This window comes from Pelodiscus sinensis, chromosome 8 (assembly GCF_049634645.1).
Source record: "Pelodiscus sinensis isolate JC-2024 chromosome 8, ASM4963464v1, whole genome shotgun sequence".
In the NCBI taxonomy this organism is placed as follows: Eukaryota; Metazoa; Chordata; order Testudines; family Trionychidae; genus Pelodiscus; species Pelodiscus sinensis.
The window spans coordinates 44,132,322-44,152,875 of NC_134718.1; the positions used below are offsets into that span (position 1 = coordinate 44,132,322).

Consider the following 20,554-nt stretch of genomic DNA (forward strand, 5'->3'; position numbering starts at 1 on the left):
TTTAACATTTATTTCCAGTGGTATGCTGTGACAATAAGGCCATGTCTACACTAGGAAACTATTTCAAAATAACTAAATTTGACTTAACTCCCAATTTTACAAAATTGAAATAGCATGTCCCCACTACAGGGAAGCCTCAAAATTAGCACAAGGCAGGCTCTGTTAATGTGGACATGCTACCTCAACTTAGAGCACTAGGAAGCACTGGGAAGTATTTAGTTTAAGGGAAGCATACATGCTAACACTATTTTGAAAGTAGCATTATTCCCTAAGAAAAGCAGGATTACAGATTTCAAAATAAGCATCCCCTTATTTCAAAATAATGAGCTTGGTAGTGTCGATGTTCCATTTATAAATTTGACCTAAGGGAGGTTATTGCAGAATAAAGCGCTAGTGTAGACGAGGGCTAAAAGCCAAACTGATGCTTCCCTAAACAAAGAAGTAGTGAGTAGGAATAGTGGTAGAGTAGGAATAGGTAGGTGATTTTACCTCTGTATGTGGAACTGGTGAAGCTGAACTGGAATACTTCATATGGTCTAGGTGTCAACATTTCATAAAGGATGTTGAAAAATTGAAGACAGTGCAGAAAAAAAGTGACAAAATAATTTGAGGACTGGAGAAAATGCCTTACTGTGAGAGACTTGAGGAACTCAATCTGTTTAACTTATCAAAAAGAAGAGAGATGACTTGATTACAATGTACAAGTACCTTCAGTGAGAAAACACTGGACACTAAAGGACATTTTAATTTGGTAGAGAAAGCCTAGGAAGAAGGCTTAAAACTGAAGTCCAATTCCATTTAGAAAAAAGGCATTTTTTTAAGCAATGACAGTAACTAATCACTGGAACAAACTACCAAGGAAGCTGGTAGATTTACCATCTCTTCATGTCTTCACACCTTTCTGGAAGGTGAGCTTTAACTAAGCACAAATTATGCTTTAGTCATGCACAAATTACCAGGCTTAATATAGGGGTAACTGGGTTACATTTAATGGTTTGTGATATATGAAGTTCACACTCTCTATTGAAACTCTCAGTTGCCTGTTTTTAAAGTTGGTCTATGTACAGTCATATATATTTGGCTTTACTTTCAACTTTTTATCTTATTTACTAATGCACAGAAGTGCATAGGTCTCAGTAACACCAGACAATTCACTTATCTTTCAGTATTGTCTCTAGGGATGAAATAGTGTCACTGATTAACAGATTAACCAATAAGCAAAATTTACAGGTTAATACTATAGACTACACACACATCCCCACCCCCCACTCCCTAGTAAATTTTTAGCAGGCTAGCCAGCAGCCCCGGCTCAGTCTTGGTTTGTGCCAGGTCTGGGACCTACCCCTGCTGACATTTTGCATTTAAAGTGTATTAGGAGCCAGGTGGGCTGGCAGCCCAGTTTAGTTCTGGCTTGTGCTGGGTCTGGAAGCTCATCCCCACCCACCCTGGACTGGGGCTGCTGCCATACTACGCTGCTGCCTCTGTATCAAAGGCAGCAGTGCGGAGTGACAGGCACCCAGGCCAAGAGGGGAGCCATTTTAAAAAACAGTTCCCCTCACAGACTGGCTGCCTGTTGCTCCATGCTGCTGTCTCAGTACCAGGGAGTGGCAGGAGAGTTGTAGGGGGCTCCATAGGAGTAGGGTCACAGGCAGCTGGTCTGCAAGGGGAGCTAGTTTTTAAACTGGCTCCCCTCACAGGTGCTCCCACCTGGCATCCCGAACTGATGCCTTTGATACAGAGACAGCAGTTCAGAGTGGCAGAGGGCTCCTTGGGTGTGGATCAGAATACACTGGCTGCCGGCCCCACCCCCAGGCACTATAGAATAGTCGAGTAGCTGATAAGAATTCATCAGGTTAATCGACTATTTATTTAACTGGTATTTAACATCCCTAATTGTCTTAACTATTTTGAAATGCCCTTTTTGTTGTTGGTTAGTACCACACCAATGTCCTCTTTGTTGTTGGTTAGTACCGCATTAGAGTTTTGAATGTCTAATTAATTCAGATGATATGATTCATACATCTTCATCTCTGTGCCTCTCCTCCTCTGTCTCACTGGTAATTATAGGGTTGGGTAATTAGAGGAATTACCCACCCTTACAGTCTTATTATTTTTTACCTTCCTTCCCTCGTCTCATCTTTAAGCAGAAGTTTATTCTCATGTCTTCTCTTTGCCCCGGAGGTCTGTACAATGTCCCTAGTGCTATCTTTATTTTTAGCCTTGTCTAGTTGCTTAATCCCAAATCGATTCATTATATTTCTCTGAGGTTCACTATTGCAATTTTTCAGCTCCAATTTTTTCTCCTGATACACAGCTCCATTTCTTCCTCTGTCTCGTACTTTTGTCTTCCAGAAACTCCCGAAGCCCTGTACACAGAATTAATACCCTGCCTTGGGAATAAATCTGTTTCTCATGTAACTGCTACAGTAACATGAATTTTGATTAACAGATGCTTGATGTTTGAATATTGTACTTCTGTAGAAGTGTCCCTAAAAGTAGTGTCATAGTTGCAAACTAGATGAAGATGGATGCCATGAATATTTTATAATTCAGTTCATGGATGGTGCTTCTAAAGTATAGATTTCATATTTCCATTCCATGGGGAATCAGCAACACTGTTGCTAGATTCACATTACTTTTATTAATAGTTCCACTAGTCTGATCCTCAATTTTAATTATTACAATATCATAGAATTTTAGGACTGAAAGGGTATGTCTAGACTGCATCCCTCTGTCGGCAGAGGGATGCAGATTAGGCAGGTCAACATTGAAAATGAGGCAGGGATTTAAATATTCCATGCCTAATTTGCATAAAAATGGCCACCACATTTTGCCGACTCAGCACTTTGTCAGCAAAAAGTAGTAGTCTAGAGGGGGATCTGTCGAGAAAGAAAGTCTTTTTTGACAGATCCCTTATGCCTCCTGCAAGGAGGTTTATAGGATCTGTCAAAAAAGGCTTTCTTTCTCGAAAGATCCCCCTCTAGACTGCTGCTTTTTGCCAACAAATTGCTGAGTTGGCACAACGCGGCAGCCATTTTTATGCAAATTACGTGCAGGATATTTAAATCCCTGCCTCATTTGCAATGTCGACCTGCCTAATCTGCATTCCTTTGCTGACAGAGAGATGCAGTCTAGACATACCGAAAGAGACCTTGAGAGGTCATCCAGTCTCCTGCACTCCTGGCAGGATTAAGTATTATCTAGACACCTGCAACAGGTGTATGTGCTCTTAAAAATCTCCAGTGATGGAGAGTCTGCACCTCCATAAATGTATGCTGCATGTCTGTACTGTGTTAATTGCACATCTGCTTGCGAGGGACCTTGAAGGCAAAGTTCGTTTTGGGATCTGATCATCCTCAATGATTGAGGTGTGGAGATCCATAGTTTGGGAATGCAAGGACTGCAATACAGGATCTAGAGCTAGCCAAAACTTGGGATTTCAATTTTATGAGTAATTCCAGAATTGAATGGACACTTGTCAGCCAACGGTCAGGGCAGTGTGTGTGTGTGTGTGTGTGTTAGTGTTACCGGGAAAAGGTTTAACGTCCGTGACTTTACCGCTAGGACCGGGGTTCCGTCGCGGAGGGCAGCCAACAGGCTGACGGACGCCCCAGGGTTTATAGGAAGAGCTTATTACATCTCAGATTTCAGCTGCTGGGATACAGGATCCCTTCGCAGTGGGCAGTCTAGGGAAGACTAAGAGATCTGTCACCTGGGAGTGACATGATCCAAAACGCCCAAGCTCTTCCTATACCTGTCCCTTATGACCGGCTGAAGTTCTTTTAAATTATGCTTGGTTCTGTTACAGCAACTGAAGGAGTCAGGTTAAAGCTTAAACAGTTACAGGTTTATTGTTACAGGGTAAACTTAGCTGTTAAATGCTACTGCTGTGTTACAGATAACACAGCCACTACAAAGGACAGGACAGAAATTACACTAATAAGTCACTTACAGGAACCATGAAACCCTTTTGGTTCTCTGAGCTCTTATTAAATGCATGCAAAATAGACACCTGGCAGGTATATATCCTCACCCCTGTGTTCCAGACTTGGCGTGGCCAGCGTCTTTCTCTCAATCCCTCGGGAAGAAGTAGGGTGACGTTGGGTGTCCCACAGACCTCAGGAGACAATCAATACCTGCCAGCAGACAATGCAGACAATGGGCACCTCTGGTATGTGATGGGCGAAGATTCCTCTCCTGGGACAGTGCAGGCATGTCAATTATTGGTACTAGCCATCAGGGTGATGGGAGGCCTCCCAGTCATCAGCTAGCCCATTTACTGTCTAGTTTCTGTTTATGGTAGAGTCAGGGACAGGCAGCACACCTGTGTTCCCAGAGCATCAAAGGCTGACTGCCTTCCTCTTGCTCTCTGGGGGGGGGGGGGGACAAGATGGGGTTCATGTCTGGCTATAACACTGGAGGTACATCTGCATAGCAGCATTATTCAGGAATAACATCTACACTACAAGCCTTTTTTTTTTTTTTTCAAAAAGACCTCAAGCTAGAGGACTTCTTACTCTTACTCCTGGTAATCCTCATGTCACAGGGAGTAAAGAAAGTCGAAGGAAGAAAGCTCTTCCTTCAACTTCCTGCTGTGTAGACAGCGCCTAAAGCAGAATTAAGCTATTTCGACTTAAGCTACACAATTGACATAGCTGAAGTTCTGTAGCTTAATTTGACTTTAGCCCTGCTGTGTAGACATATCCTGGAAGTCCATCCCAGCATCTCTAGGCTACCGGCCACACAATGGTGAGCTTGAACATCCTGAGAGCTCTTAGGGTTTCCAGGCTGTCTGTTGCTGAACTAGATACCTAGACTGTCCTGAGCTGGGTCTTTAGAGCTTCTATGCTGCCATCTTCATAGCTAGGGGACAGAAAGCCCGGAAAGACTGGGTCAAAATGAGGTTCTCAAGGCTTCCAAGCTCCTTGCTGCAGAGCCAGCAGCTAAGTTCTTTCAAGGGCTCTCGGGTTGCTCCTCTTGGAAACTATACCACTTGCCTAGGAGGAGGGGAAATTCTGGGTAAGAGATGGAGTAATTAAATATAGAGCCATGACACCAATGGGGGAAAAAAGATGTTTCTTAGCAAGTTATGAATTTCTGGTACTTAGCAAAAGAAGCGGGGAATGGGGGAGAGAGAACATGTTTCTTTTTATTTTGGTAATTTTCTGCCATTTCCCACAGGAAACTTTCTACATAGTTAAAAATGCTCCAACAAAACCACACTGTAATTTTCTCCTTAAAATAAATGAGTTCAAACACTGAATTTACAAGCAGAAAGTACTTGGTGGTTTTCTAGTCTCCATTTGTTTATCACCCCCTGTGACGGCGCGTCAGGTTTTTCCCATCTCCTGCACCCCTGTAATGGCACGGACAGACTCCACCAGCCAGTAGAATAGAGGAAGTTTATTGCTTCTCCAGGATACAACACAGCACAGATGTAATCTGGCTACTGGACAGGCCTAGGATGCCTCAGCCCCCCTTGAGATGGGGGAGACTGGGCCCCTAAATTCCAGCCCCTTTCCCTAGGCTGTCTCCTCCATGCTCCCAGACAGAAACTAACTCACTCTTCCAGCCCTGCCCCCAGCCAGGGCTCCACTCCGCCTTCTTCCCATTGTTCCGCTCCCTGGGAGATAGCTGGTCAGACAGGTTTGGAGCCCCCTTGCATAATGACTCATCCCCTGCCCTGCTGGGCCATGCTACAGACAGCAGCCAGTGGAGGTCACCCACAGCCCACTGCCCAGCATAGCAACCAGTAAGGTACCCATACTACGTCACACCACCAAACAGTATTTATAATTTGGCATCATTCAGGTTAGGAAGTTATTATTGGAGAAGGGCCTGAAACTGTTGTAAGTCAGGGTTGAGGTGCATTATGTCAAAGGAATTGTCCAGACTTTGCCAGTCTGGTGTCCCAGCTCAAGCAGTATGTGATAATACTCACTAAAATCACTCACAAGTTTAAAGAGAAGGTAAAAAAAAAAGTTCTGGGAAGTAATTTTTCCTTCAATGAAAATAGAAATAAAAATGATGTTTAGAGACGGAGTATGTGATGCTTATAATCATGGTTGTAACTCTTCCAAAAACTGTATTTGCCTATAATGTTGAAAGTTGCATTTCCCCTCCATGCCATTGTGCATCTTTATTACTTTTATTTTCCCATAGCCAGAGACCTCCTATCCCAATCTTAACTAAAACTACCCACTAGAGCTGCATTAGCTATCATTTTGATATTGTTTGTTCAGTATTGATGCAAAGTTAATGTTTTAAAGTCAGGCTGAAATCTTCCCTAATGCAGTTTTGCAAGTTACAATTTGAGGTTTTAGCCATCCATTCTTTCTCTGGTTTGTATTCTCCTGGGAAGTTTATGGCCTACTTCTGGAATGCTGAATGAATATTAAGAAAATGCTGTTGGCTTTAGGACATGGGAAACTTGAGAAATGCTCTAAACATTGAAATTCTGTAAAAGAGGTGTGTTCTCTGATCAATCTGTGTGCGTAATTCCCATTGGCTGGGAACTGGAAGCACACAGCAAGAGCACAGAATTTCCAGTATAATATGTACTTAAAGAAAAACTAACATAATTAATGATAAGTAAGATTTGGTACTATATTTTCATTACTTCTTCAAACAGATGTCTCTATATTCACAGATCTGACTTGGCAAATCGTGTTTGGGAGGGACCAGTTAGCGTTTGAGGGCAAGGGGCTCTGTACAACAGGTTTCCCTTCTCATCTATGGGCCCAGTAGCACAGAGAAAGTGGTGTTCCTGTTGCACTATAGAATCTTCATGATGGAAGGTGAGCGCACAGTGAATAAAGGCCCTGAGAATGTGTGCATTTTCCTTATGCTGCTTACAGAAATGTAACAAAAAAGTGCTATTTTGTACCACTTTCTAGTTATGTTGTTGAATGTATAGAAATGCCTCATAGGGTTAATTAATACAAAAATAATCCACATGATAATGTGGTTGTGAGTATTAAAGCACTTCGAAGAGGAAAAGTGTCATCATGATGCTAAATATTATTGAATACTTAATTATCCACAGGTTCTCTGTTACCCATTTGGGTTATTTTCTTATTGGGGTGCATAAACTCTGAGCTGTCCATTCTAAAAATCAAACATTGAATTTCTGAACAGCGGAAGACATTTTAAATACTATTGATTTCAAAAACTGTTCTCTCCAAAGGCTTGAATCCGGTGCCATTGAAGTCAGTAGCAAAAGTCCTATTGACTCCTGTGAAGCAGGAATAATCCCAGGTCCAGACTTCTTTCATAATTATTATTTATATAGCATTATATATAATTTACAATAGTATCCTTAGGGTTTCCTCTTTGCATCTAAAGGTACCCTTTTTTTTTTAAAGGAAGACTTTATTTATAATTATAAAACATTTTAAAATGTATTGTTAGGGGGCTTGGGAGCACTTTCTCATTTTTCCCACTTAGCATCCATTTTCTTTCCCCCTTCGGCAGGCCTCTTCCTTCTAATGTCCACATTTCTATGAGTTTAATACTATCCTGATGTTTTTATGATCTCTTTCCCTTGAAGATAATATCTATCTCTGTTCATCCCTTCCTACCCACAGCCCTGAGTTCACTAGTTAAAGCAGTCATATCATGTAAACAACTTGAGGAAAAGGAAAGGCAGATGGATTTGAACCCTACCATCAGAAGATGGCTTCCTCCTCTTTGCTCCCCCTCCCCCATACACATCAGAAGCACTTGATATAAGTACCTTACCTGTCCCAGGTATTTCAGCTGCTGCTTCATCCAGGGCAAGGGAACAATATCCAGGGCAAGGGGACACAGGAGACCTTCAAACCAGGCTCTTAGGGAAGTGCATTCAATGATGTTACAGTAGTGTTCATAATTGAGTCCTCTCTAAGTTAAAAGATGACATCCCAACATGAGCTCATTTAAAATTGACCTTTTTAATATGTTACAGCAGCATATTATCTTAAGCTTTTAGCCATGTTGGCTCTTAAATCAGGGTCTAGATGTAAAAGGCCATTACAGAGTCCTTGACTTACATATTTCACAAGAGACCATTTCAAATGTTTTCATGGTTAATGCTCAGAGCATTCAGGGCTATTTAGAGGAGAGATCAAGAAAGCTGGTGACAATTCAGTGTCTTTGCATGCTGTATTCCACTGGCTACAAATATTCAGTAATGTGAGAATAAGCAAAGTTAAATAAATAATGGTTAAAATGTAATGCTATGAAATTAAAAACTGTGATTTTTTTGCTGTGAAATGAAATGTAAATCTTTTTTTTTAGTTCAAGATAAATTTTTGACCTGTGTGTCAGATATTCATTAATTACTAAATTTCATTATAAGTTTATAGTTTTATGCTTCTAAAATATTCTTTCCTATAGGAAAACATGAGATATTTTATTGTTTTTCAGAAAATTGTGGAAATAATGACTCGTCTTTTCAATAATTTACACAGGATAACTTCTTGATAAGTATCAGAGGGGTAGCCGTGTTAGTCTGAATCTGCAAAAGCGACGAGGAATCCTGTGGCACCTTATAGACTAACACACATGCATCTGACGAAGTGGGTCTTTGCCCACGAAAGCTTATGCTCCTACACTTCAGTTAGTCTATAAGGTGCCACAGGACTCCTCGTCGCTTTTTCTTGATAAGAAGATTCAGCATGGCCTTTCCGCCATTCCCTCCCCCCTCTTTGAATAAAAAGGATTTGGACATTTTGGATACTCAGAAAGCAAGGGAACTTTTCAAAGCAGAACACAGACAATGCTTATTAAGTGCTGCTATACCACCTGTATTAGGTGTTGTAGTTCTCTTGACCATATAAAGGTTTTTAAGGAGGAGGTAGAAAAATTGTTCTCCTTGGATTCTGAGGATAGGACAAGAAGCAATGGGCTTAAATTGCAGCAAGGGAGGGTTAGGTTGGACATCAGGAAAAACTTCCGGCCTGTCAGGATGATTAAACACTGGAATAAATTGCCTAGGCGGGTAGTGGAATCTCCATCACCGGAGATACTTAAGAGCAGATTAGACAGACACCAGTCAGGGATGATCCAGACAGTGCTTGGCCCTGCCATGAGGGCAGGGGACCAGGGACTCTCAAGGTCCCTTCCAGTTCTAGTGTTCTATGACTTTATGATTTAAAGCCTGAGTTTGGTGCCTCACTTTTGTATGATTCTGTTCTCTCCAGACACTGCTGTTCTCCATGTTTCTAAAGTTCAGAGTGCCCTGCAACTCAAATCATTCAAGACACTTCCCTAGTCCTTGGAGAGAGATTTATGGCCAAACAGCGTTGGGACACTTCCCTCACCACCGCTTAAACTAAAGGTGAGCAAATACCAGCCTGTGGGATGGATCCAGTTCACCAAGGTTAGCCTCAGTCGGCTGCCACCACTATATTTATCTGCATCTCTGCAAGTATGGATGGTTGCAGCTCCCATTGGCCATGAATGGCAATCTGCAGCTATTGTTAGCTGCAATCACCTGTACCTGTGGAGGCTCAGGTAAATATAGTGGTGGTGGCCCACCAGGAGCTAATCCTGGTCAACCACCGCTAGTTTATTGCCACACCTGGCTTAAACTGAAAGATTGAAAATACATTTGGGGGACAAGGAGTGGATAGACAAAGATTTTAAAAATGTGATTTCTAACAACTTTACATATCTGTGTTTGAATATTGCAACTGTGCGATAGGAAGCAAATCTTTATCTAACCTAGACATTTATTTTTATCTGTTGGAGGGGAAGTTGAGGGAGAGAAGTCCAGTTTGTATAACTCTGTGAGAGCATTCCATCCTACTCTTGTGGAACTCTGATTCTTGAGGAGCTAAGGATTGGTTTAGTCTATATTAGAGAACTATCACAGGGTGATGGCACTTTGAGAGGAAATGGGAGCCAGTGCACAGTTGATCTTAGTGGAAGATACCAGGACCTTAAGGGTATGTCTAGACTATATTCCTCTGTCGCCAGAGGGATGTAAATTAGACATACTGAAATTGCTAATGAAGCGGGGATTTAAATATCCCGCGCTTTGTTAGAATAAAAATGGCCACCACTTTTTGCTGTCAGTCGACAAGGAAAGCCTTTTCCGACCGATCCTGTAAACCTTGTTGGCACGAGGCATAAGGGATCGGTCAGAAAAGGCTTTCCTTGACAACCGATCCCCATCTAGACTGCCGCTTTTTGCCGGAAAATTGCCGCATCTGCAAAAAGTGGCGGCCATTTTTATTCTAACGAAGAGCAGGATATTTAAATCCCCTCTTCATTAGCAATTTTGATATGTCTAATTTACATCCCTCTGGCGACAGAGGGATGTAGTCTAGACATACCCCAAAAAGGCAGAGTCAGAAGCAGGTGAGGTAGGCTTCCCTCCTACCTCTTGAAACCACAAGAAGGAAGTGCGCTTCTAGACTAGAGGAAGCTGTGGTAGATCAGGAGGCTTCTAAGGAGAACCCTGAGTAATGGGGGAAGGCCAGGAAAGCAGCAGAGGTGATTTGCCTGCTGACCTCTTTAAGTCAGGGAAGATATGTCCACACAGCATCTGGGAGTGAGCTTCCCAGTTGAAGTCCACAGGTTTGTTGTGAGTGGGGCTAGTGCTAGCATGCTAAAAATAGCTGTGTGGATGTCACTCCGAAGCTGGTGGTGGGCTTGAGGCCAAGGTTCAATTTGAGCTTTTGTTTTGGTGGTGATGGACTTCATTTTGAGGACTATTTTGACCTGTTTATGTTGTTAAATTAGCCCCAAGCAGGGGTGGTGGTAGACACAACAAAACATGCATGAAGTTTACTACATAGCCCTAAGAGAAGGGGAAACAGTCCTTTGCAGAGCCAACCCAAGCCACATGGCTATGCTAGGGAGATGATGCACCCTGTTACATGGACTCTTTGGTTACTCCAATTCATGTCTAGGTGACCACACCCCCAGAAGCTAGAAGAGCTGAAGTGCAATAGTGCCTTTGTGTTGCCGCTTTGCTTTTGTTACATCCCGTATGCCAGAACTGAGAGAGAGGATGGCCCAGAGTCACTTTAGCAGCTTTAAGCCCCCAGAATAGTTCCAGGTAAAACACCATCAAAACTATTGTTAAATCATGTCAGATAGTATGGATTTAAAAATATTTCTTACAGATTTGCTGATACGCACAACAGAACTTTGACTGTGAAAAGAATCCAGCAAATATTTTGTTGCTAAAAATTAGAATAGGGTCTTGTTCAGACAATCACATAACTTGACGTCCAGTGTAATGAATATGTTAAATAAATAGCCACAAGACGCAGAAAATACATGAAACATATTACCTGGAATCTGCTATGACACTGAATTTTTCTTTTGGGCATTTCTAATTTAAAGTTTATTCTAGTATATGTGTACCCCTCTATCCTAGTTAAGAAAAAAATGTGTACCTATGAATAAAAAGTAGTAACAATAAAAGCACATTTGAAAATTATAAACGTAAAAAGCATACTCCTCGACTGCAGAATATTCTAAATGTTTGAGGCAATTGAATAACACATGCCTGGCTATGCCATACCTGAGTAATGCAGTTGCCCTGTACTTGTGCTATTAGAAATTGTAATAATGGCATCATATGAACACATTACATTAGGGATTAATTTGGCCCAAAGCATTCCATTACAAAACAGAGTAGGATTCAATGTGTATGTTCAAATGAAACATCCAGCATCTGCTATATGTATCTAGAATGAGCCCTAGCTATTACCATATATTTTCCTTGTTAAAATGATTTTTGAACTTTTCATGACATTGCTGCTGGAAGTGATACCAGACCATATTTAATAGTCAATGCTCATTTTAGTATTGCTTATTTTTATTACAAATTCTGATTTGTAAAATGCATAAGACACTATGAAGGTATTATAGTACTACTTGAATACTTGCTGCTATTTAATATCTACCTTATAGTTGTACTGACTATAGTTTCATTGTGTCAGCCATTGTAGGAAGACATGGTTCCTGATCTAAAGAGTTTAGTCTAAGTGTAAATTTACCTGATCTTTGTCTCTATGCTGTAAAGTCAGGCAAAACCTGTTAAATTGTCTAGAAATTAATTAACTTTTCTTCATGTGTTAATTCTTAATTATAAAGCACCCAAAAATATGCAGTAATTCAGTTTGCTCCATTGACTCAATATCTTGGCCTCAATTCATGCAGTGGAATATTTAAGGGATTATTTCTTTGGGGTATTTTATTTAGAGCAACTTCAACGTGCTCAGCACTCCTATAACATCTTGTGGTTTCACATACATCAAAGACTTTATTCTCATGACATTTCTAGAAGCATTATCCTCATTTTACAAATCAGGACCCCAGAGGCAGCTAGTGAAAACCAATCTCCTCAAAAGCTGCTATTGGGTTTGGGTCCCAAATTGAGCTACAGGTGTCTCATGTTGGGCAAACAAAAAGAGCCACCCACAATTCTAACATTTTAACATGAGTTAAGGCCTACCTACATGGGGATATAAAGGAATATTAATCTGAATGGTTTAAAAAAATAGATTACTTGTCATAGATTACATTTGAAAGTTTTGACAGAGCTGTGAGTAAATCCCAGGTCTCCTCTTACGGAATCTTGCTAGTTAAAGGAATGGAGGGAAGGGGGACTTTTCTTTTAATTAATATTTTATTTTTAAAACAAAATTAAGTTTTACAAAATCTGTGAGCATTCTTCAGTATGTATTGATATATAGCAACAGCTGCTGCATATAATTTTTGCTTAGAGAGTGAACTTCATTTTTTGTTTGATATTAATGGCTCCTGTGAGTAGGGCCAGCCTGACCTTATAGGCAAATTAGGTGTTCGCCCAGGACTCCAGGCTTTAAAGGATGCCAAATTAGACTGAAGTACATTTTTGTCTCTATTTAAAAAATATATGAATATAGTATCTCTTATGAACAAAAGTATCCAGTATGGTATTTGTAATCAGTGCATCATGTCAGAAGCTGAGTTATATTATTTATTTCACATTGTGGAGAATGGTTGTGTATGTAAATACAATTAAAATGTGTCATGGCATAGTTTCAAAAGAGCACCCCCAAGATTTGCTGCATGGGAGCAGGGTCTGGCAGCTCCTCTTAATGAAGGCCGGTCTGTGACCTGCAACAGCTGTTCTGCCACGTGATACCTCTGTGTCCATACGGTTGTATTGAATTGTACGTGAAAAATGTGATGAGAGTTTTAACAAGATTGTAAAAGGAAATTCACAGGTATTTGTAAGTTTAAGATTGCGTATTTATTGTAGACTATTGTTAAAGTAATAGTAAAGCCCTGATTTTTGAACATCTGACCATTAACAAACACCACTCAACATATACATTTCTTTCCATTTTAATTGAAATGGTGTTTGATGATAATAGAAATTCTGATCCTCTGTTTAATTTTTTTAATACAGGTTGGACCTCCTTGGTCCAACATCCTCGGGACCTGACCAGTCCTGGATGATGGATTTTGCTGGACCAGGGAAGGTCATTCTGCCCCATCCCCTTGTTACTGCCCCCTCAGCCATGGCCTTGATGCCAGCCTCCCAGCTGGCTTCCCCCTGCCCCCTCCACATTCAGGGCTCCTGGCCCCATCGTGTAGCCCTGCTGCTGGCATGCACAGCCCCACTGCTGAGCTCACAGCACAGCCCTCCTGCTGGGGTCTAGCTGTGCTGCCGGGCGACAGCCCCACTTTGGCTTTGGCCTCACCGCCCCGCAGCCTCACCGGGCAGCTCTGCAGGTGGCATTGGAGCTGCTGGGCTTTTTGCTGTGCTGCCAGGCAACAGCCCCTCTCCCAGGTTCCTGGCCCCACCGCCAGACTGCCCCGTGGTCAGGTTCTTGGCCCTGCAGGGCAGTGATGCTGCATCCTAAACTTGGGCAGCTGTGCCACTTGGCAGTAGCAGGGATGCTGGGCTCCTGGTTGTGCTGCTGGGTGGCCCCTCTGCTTCCTGCCCCTACCCTCCACAGTGTCACCACTGGGCAGCAGCCCTACTGCAGGGCTCCTGTTTTGCTGCCACAGGGCATCCCCAGTACTAGGCTCTAGCCTCAGTGCAGAGCTCCTAGCCTTCATGGGGACTCTCTGGTCCTAGGACATCTTTGGTCCTGGCAGACCAGGGATCTTGCCGGACCAAAGAGTCCCAGTTGAGAGTTTCAACCTGTAGTTGTAAGTGAACATTGAAATTCTCTTTATATTTTTCAGAGTTTGTCTGTCTGTGTTTGTTCAAAAACTCCTCCTAAATGGTAACAGCTAGGACCACCAAATTGAGTATTAGCGTGTTAAGATTAGTCGACTATATGATAAACAAATGCTTATTGAATAGTCAGTCAACTAGTTGATTTCCTCCTCCCCCCCCCCCCCCCCGCCTTGCTGCCTCTATCAGATAGAGGCAACAAAGCGGGGGGGAGAGCTGAGTCAGGATCAGCTGTGCAGCGCTGTTCCTTTGAAACACCACCTCAGTGTTTCAAAGCAGCAGTGCCGTCTGGAGCCCAGGGTCAGCTGGGGACTCCCCAGCTGATCCCGGGCTCCATACGGTATTTCCGTGGAACCCAGGATCAGCTGGGGGTCAGCTGAGGAGTCACGGAACCCATGGTCAGCTGGAGAGTCCCCAGATGATCCTGGGTTCTGTGTGGCATTTCTTTGGAACCCAGGATGTGCTGGGGAGTCCCCAGCAGACCCCAGGCTCCATGTGGCATTTCAAATCAGCAGCATAACATGGAGCCCGGGGTCAGCTGACCCTGGGGACTCTGACCCTGGGCTCCATGAGAGTGCTTCTGCTTTGAAATGCACAAGAGCCCCCACTGGGGACTCTTATACATTTCAAAGCTGGCTCCTGTGCAGTGGGACTTCCCGCTGGCCCCAGGCTGCATGCGGTGTTTCGCATTCCTCCTTTGAAATGTACAAGAGCCCCGAAGAGGCTTTTGTATCCACTGGAGCTGCAGCAGCTATGAAGAGGTACTTCTCACCTGGCCCCAAGCTGCTGCGGTAGTCCTCTCTCCCTGGGGCAGCCTGCATATTGAACCCTAATCTGCAGCCCCATCCCAGAGCAATGATTTACATGAAGAAAAACAAAAATTAATTGAGTTAAGAACCTGAGCAATGACAGGTAAATCTTTAGTGATAAAATAAATTAAAATTTACCAGATTTATGTTACTATGGTTTCATTGGATACAGGGATATTCTTAGGATTTATAGTGCCCTACCCATTACTATTAAACTGGTGGCCTTATGCTCAATGGCACACTAATGAAGTATTTTTTAAACAAATTTTAAATAAAGGTCCCGTGTACTAACACAGTAAATTCAGAAACTGACAGTATATACCTGGGGTTGGCAAATGCCCGTTAAATAGATTCATTGCCACTTGAATGGCTCTTTCATGGGTTAAATATCTGCTTACAGGTCTGGCAGGCTTTTTCAATTTTAGGTTATCTAGATTTTTTTTGAGGAAGCAGAGCCACAGAACAGGAATAAAAAGAGGTGAATGGATGGATGTTAAGACCCAATGGTGTCCCAGATTATCAGGTGCCCTATGCAGCTGCCTAGTGTGCATATGTGTAAGGACAGCTCTGATCGCATGTGCAGGAAAAAATTTCAATAGACAGAGAGCTAAATGCTCTAGTGTCCATGGCATTTCAAATTCATAATTTTTCCCTTTCCATGCATTATTTACTCCACATTTAACTATTCTTACTATTCATTTTGATTCATTTACCTTTTAGTTTGACATAAAGGATATTCTACTTTACTATCATTCTCTATTTTGATAATTTAGTTGAAACGGTTGCTTAAAATTTTTCAGAAAATCAACATTGTGGCAGATCAAAAGAATCTATCTGGAGCTCAGTATCGTAAAAAGGAAAGCTGAGCTGACAAAAGAGCAAGCAAAGCAAAAAGGTTCCTTCTCCAAATAGCTTCAATTTGACAAACACCAAGATGGAAGCAGTTCACAGCATTAAGATGGAGGCAACTTACAGCATCAAACTAACACTGAAGTTGAGCAGATGTGTTCATCTGCAGACACTTGTGCCAATGTTGAGGTAAAAAAAAAAAGATAAGAAGGGAGCAGAAGGTAGATTTGTGGAAGATGAACTTGCAAGCAATTTACAATACAGAGACCCTGCAATGTGGCCTACAAGTGATGTTCATGTATGACGAATTCTAATGGAACTTGGACCTGAACAAGTTCAAAAAATTCTTTTCCTGAAAGATGGACTTAAAATTCTCTGCACACCACTATAAGACAGAATTTGCCAATAGGGAAGAAAAACCTTGACAGAGGTTATAATATTCAGTGTCAAAAGACTCAGGGTTTTGCTTCGGCTGCAAACAGTTTAGCAGTTATGCAATTGGTACCCCACTTACTGAAAATGGTTCAAAGAATTGAAAAAACATGTCTTCAGTTCTGTATTCTCATGAAAAAGGTCCTGGACTTTTGAAAAATTTACAAAATTGGAAAGAACTTGTACATGATTGAAAAAACAGAAGACGAAAATAAGAGCAACTGGTTTCTTTTGTGAATTCTCTGTGAGCAAAACCTGGCATTTCACGGAACAGATGAAAAATGGTAATAGCAACTCATTGAATACCTATCTTTGTTTGATCCAGACATGAAGGCGCATCTGCATAAAATAAATAACCATGAAACTCGTGTTCATTACCTTGGAAAAACTTTGCAGAATGAACTGATTCAACTCCTAGCAAAAGCTATTAACGAGAAAATCTTAAAAGATGACCATTGCACAAAATACTTCTCATTAATTCTGGATTGCACAACAGATAAGAGTCATATTGCTTTGTAGATGTGTCAGAATCTGCAGTTGAGGCTAATGCTGAAGTGATCCTAAAGGAACATTTTGGGGGTTGTATTGAGGAAGAAGATGACTGTGCTTTAATGACTGAACATATTCTATGAGATCTTGAAGGACTGTCATTATCTACTGAGAACTTACTGTATATACTTGTTCATAAGCTGCCTTTTTGGGAAAAAAAATCCTACTGTGAAGAGCGGGGGTCAGCTTATGAACAGGTTTGTCATTTTTTCCACTGGGGAGAGGGTTTGGCAAACTTCCCACAGCTCCCATTGGCTAATGGGACCCTACCCACTGGTCTTCTACCTTAGCTTCATGTAGCTCAGCCATACAGTCTGCCCTGCCCACCTGCCACTGTGATCTTAGTGGTGGCTGCAGGCATGGAGCCTCTCAGCTCCCATCCAATGGGAGCTAAGAGTCTCCATGTCTGCAGTGAGCACATCCCTCAGCCCATGCTGCTTCTTGAGCCATGGGAAGCAGGGCGGGCTGAGAAACAAGCTGGCTGCCAGCATGGAGCCTCACAGCAACCAATGGCTGGGGGCTGAAATGCTCTGTGCCTGTAGCCAGCATGTTCCTCAGCTGGCGCTGATACTGTTGAGCTGGGACTGGGAGTCTGTACGTTAGAGTTGGCTTATAAATGGGTCATTGACTTTTTAACATTTTTTTCCTGTGAGTTTGGGGGGGGTCGGCTTATGAACAAATGGGTTTATGTTCGAGTATATACACTATGTAGCCAAAGCTATGACATTGGGAGTAAAGTCAATGGTGTACAAAAGAGAATAATAGAAATGTGTCCTAGGATGTTTTTGTTCCTTACAATTGTAACACTGGCAGACCCCAGTTGTGTGCGGATGTAACCGAGCCTGACATGTCTGCAACATAATGTATAAGCTTCTTCCCCATGAGCTAAAAGCCAACTGGCTCTCAGCTAAGGCTGTACAGCAGACTCATTATCCTCTTTGTAAGTGGTCTTAGTGCCACTAGATGGGACAGAAAAGCACACCGAGAAGCTTCAGAACCTTCTCAGTTGAAATTCTGGATAAGCCCCCACTTGCAACACCAGCAGACCTATGTTTTAGCTCATGCCATAGAGACTCATGCTTTAAGCTCTAGAGATTCCAGATTCAATTCCACCAACAGTTGACTGGGGTCTGCTGCCATTACCCAATACACATTCCCTGAATATGGTTGTCAGAGATGCTGCCAGATGTTTGGTGTCAAATAGTTTATTTGACCTAGTGCAATGCGTATATGTGGTTGGTTTTAAGTTTAATGTGCCATTGGGACATTTTTCATGCCCATCTGCATTCTCTACTCTGAAACCATTGGGTCACACAAGGTGGGAGAGTCGAATTGATGCCTTGAAGCCTCTTCTGTCTGATTCTATGATACACTAACTGAAATTTCTGATGATACTACCCTAATAGGATCATCTGATTAGACAGCGCATGCAGATGCTATTGCAAATGGCATTTCCGATTTCAAATTTGTAGTTTCACTCATTTTGTGGCATGGTATCTTGTTTGAGATTAACCTTCCCAGTAAGAAACTTGGACATACATTCTGCTATACAATAGCTGCTACTGATTAAGAAGTTTTTGGAGAAATGCAGGCAGGATGAAGCATTTGAAAAGACACTAGTAGATGCTCATGATCTTGCTGAGGAATTTGAACTCCCAACATACTTCAAACCAGAACAAGCCCATATTCAGAGAAAGAAGCAACAGTTCACATATGAGGCAAAAGATGAATCAGTTCAGGATCCAAAACAAAAATTCAAAGTAAATTTCTGCTTTTCAGTCTTAGATACTGCAATCCAGTCAAAGAACGATTGGAACAGATGCAGCAGCTTGAGTCAATATTTGGTTTCCTCAACGATGTGCACTGTTTGCAAAATAAGACTTCAAAACAGATATTAGAACATTGCTTGAAGCCAGAGTTGGCATTACAACATGGAAATTCAAAAGATGTTGATGCAGTAGATTTGTACAGTGAACTGAAGGCTATTTCACAACAACTTCCAAGATATTTTACACCTTATGTTGTACTGAAGTTTATTTCAGAACACAGACTTACAGACAGTTTTCCCAACATCTTCATTGCTCTTTGAATTCTCTTGACACTTCTAGTTTCTGTTCCTAGTGAGGTGGGTAGCTTTTCAAAGTTAAAATTGATAAAGACAGACCTTTGTTCTTCCATGCTGAAAGAAAGATTTGTTGAACCTCACTAGAACACAAAATACCTTCAAAACTTTATTTCAAACCTTGTGCCCAATTTGCAAAAGCAAAACCACAAAAAGCAAAGTTCTAAATGTTTTCAAAAGTTGATGGCCCAGTGTAAAAGGCTTACAACTCAAACACAGACTTCATACAATATCAAGGCATAAAGATTTTCATAGCTTCCCAACAATCAGTTCCTTTGGAAGGAAGACAGTTGCAACTTGAAATGCAAATGTTTACAGTGCTGACCAGGAACCCTGTGTACAACTCAAAATGGTTAAAAACTTCAAAGTGTCAGCTACCGGCCAGTTTACCTTATTCTGTATAATTGTATTAGGATTAATGAAAAGTAGAAAAAAAATCAATAAAAAAATTATTTTTACATTGTTAATTTTGAATGCCAAGTAACTAATGGTAAAATTCCATTCTAGATTTCTCATTTTTTCTCTATATTGAATGTTGAAGGTGGGCATGCCAAAGTCATAGTTCACCTAAGATGCCAAAAACCACTGACCCAGCCCTGACTGTGAGTAATAGTGTGGGGAGAAATAAAAATCATGGCTTCACTTACTGACGTATATATATGCAAAAAAGAGCTAGAATAATAAATATTAAGGTGATACTACTACTGCAAAGAGAATAGCAAGGGTAGACTCTACACCCATGTGGTGCCTGTCCATACAGTTCTCTTTACAGGATCAAGACAGATTAAATGCTGAAAAGTCAGGACATTCAAAAGGAATACAGTGGAGTGGAATATTTAGTTCTTTAAATGCTGTAAAAGGAGACATAAATTATAACAAGTATCTCAATTTCTTTAAAATGAGCTTGTTTGACAAAGGGAGAAATGAAATGTAATTGACTCACTTTATGAAGCTTATGGAAAATTCTGAACAAGAGGCATGAATATAAGATATAAAGCAATTTTTTCAAATGTGAATTAGGAGCCTATGTGCCACTGAACTCAATAGTGAGATTCCTAAATCACTGACACTTTTACTTCTGCTATCAAAAATGCAGGTTGCACCTCTAAAAACCAGCATTCTCTGGTCCTGGACCAGAGAGCCCAGGAGCAACTAAGGGCAGAAGGGACAACAGGGGCTGAGGAAAATGGGGTCAGAACGAAGCTACAGGCACCACAGGACTGGGGCTGAAGCCACTGTAGCCTGCAGCAGCAGGCTATCTGGTTTCAAGATTAAACTAGATGGGTTTATGAAGGAGATGGTTTGATGAGATAACATGATCTTGGTAACTAATTGACCATTCATTATCAATGGGAAATAGGTCAATGGAAGGATGATAGGAGTTACTATAGAGAACTTTCTGGGTGTCTGGCTGGTGAGTCTTGCCCACATGCTCAGGGTTTAGCTGATCGCCATATTTGGGGTCGGGAAGGAATTTTACTCCAGGGTGGATTGGCAGAGGCCCTGGAGGTTTTTCGCCTTCCTCTGTAGCATGGGGTACAGATCACAGCTGGAGGATCTCTGCATCTTGGGGCCTTCAAAGTATTTGAAGACTTCAATATCTGAGATATAGGTGAGAGG

The 20,554-nt window shown here is 41.7% G+C and overlaps 1 long non-coding RNA gene across 2 annotated transcripts in view; it reads left to right on the top strand.

Moving 5' to 3' along the window:
* The window catches only part of LOC112544130 (uncharacterized), a 131,288-nt gene extending 111,880 nt beyond the window's left edge, over positions 1 to 19,408 (top strand). Inside the window, exons 2-4 of one of the 2 annotated variants that reach the window (XR_012905643.1) lie at positions 6,650 to 6,797; positions 9,183 to 9,319; positions 10,899 to 12,060. This is a non-coding gene — a long non-coding RNA (uncharacterized LOC112544130). Of the gene's footprint in view, positions 1 to 6,649; positions 6,798 to 9,182; positions 9,320 to 10,898; positions 12,061 to 15,782 lie in introns of those variants that run through there. The other variant, XR_003087451.2, reaches the window with a different exon arrangement.
* The last annotated feature ends 1,146 nt before the right edge of the window (positions 19,409 to 20,554 follow it).